The following is a 1,322-nucleotide window of genomic DNA, read 5'->3' as shown; positions in this document are numbered from 1 at the left end:
TTGAGCTCCAATCCTCACACACCCTTATTCTAAGCTACTCTAAGACTTCTAGACCTACAAAGAATCATCCTAGGGTCTTCCAGGAGTCCTTCCGGCTGACTTTCCTTCGGTCTTCGAGAGTCTTTGAGTCTTATTTCCGACCCGGACAATTTTAGGGGTCTACACCCACTAAGCTCTGAAGCAGACAAGTCTTCAAGTAATCTCCTGGCCATAGCTCTAGTGGTTGGACCCTTGGTCCATGCTCTTCCATCATTCCCTCCCTGTTGAAAAGGATTCGTCCTCGAATCTAAAGACTCCTTGATGGAAAAGGTTAGGAGGAGTGGTAGATGACTTCTCCTTAGCTTCTCCTTTGCTCGGATCTTCTTCAAGGAGATGGAAACCACAATGATGAACACTAGATGGAGGATGATTCACGGATTGGAAGAAGGCTTAAGCCTTGGATGGAAGCATCCAAGCTTAAGGTTCAAGGGAAAGCTCACTTCAAAGAGGAGGAAACCTAAAAGGGTTCCTAAAAGTGTAGCTCTCTAAATTTGGTGACTCTTGAAGAAATTTGGCTGAATAAGCTCTCAAATTTCATTATTCTCAAAAGTCAATACAAAAATGTGAAGGGAGGACTTAAGTATGCACGGAAATGAAGCATAGGCACCTAAACCAAAGCTACACAAATTGGCGCCTAAAGTTTGAATTCAAATTTGAAATTTGAATTCAAACTTTGGTGCACATGTGTAAGTCCGAAAATTTAGGTACCAAGGTGCATTTAGGTCTGATTTGAGAGTCATTTAGGGTTAATTTGAGTGTCACATGTTCAGCCACCAATGGTGCAAAACATGTGACTCAAATGTAACTTAAATGGCTTCCAAATTAAACCTAGTTTAACCTAATTAGCATACTTTAGTATTCCTTGTATTTTCCTATTCTAATGACCTAATTACATTGGTCAAACAATTACAATGGAAAGGAAAAATTACAAGAATGAAAATGAGCCCAATATTGGGTACCAAAAGCCCAAAGGCCCATGAAGCCTAAAACTAGGCCTAACTAGCCTAAAACCTAAAATGCTATTCTATGTGGTCCAAAATACAAGACCAAAATATATGATACCTATACTAACATCATGTATACAAAACATATGAAATTAGCTATAACAAAATATGGCCCATGAAAAGTTCAACTTGGGCCTTCCCAGGCCCATCGGGCCCATTGGGCCCTGACTGGCCCAAACCTTCATGTCTAGCCAACTCCTCTTGGCTCCTTCAATATGTCACCTCTTGCCTTCCTAGGCATGATTCCATCACTCCTCCTCATCATCACTAGCACCTACA

This window comes from Cajanus cajan, chromosome 2 (assembly GCF_000230855.2).
Source record: "Cajanus cajan strain Asha chromosome 2, NIPB_CcT2T_4, whole genome shotgun sequence".
NCBI classification, from domain to species: Eukaryota; Viridiplantae; Streptophyta; class Magnoliopsida; order Fabales; family Fabaceae; genus Cajanus; species Cajanus cajan.
The sequence above is the reverse complement of the archived record's forward strand: the minus strand, read 5'-3'. Positions refer to the sequence as shown.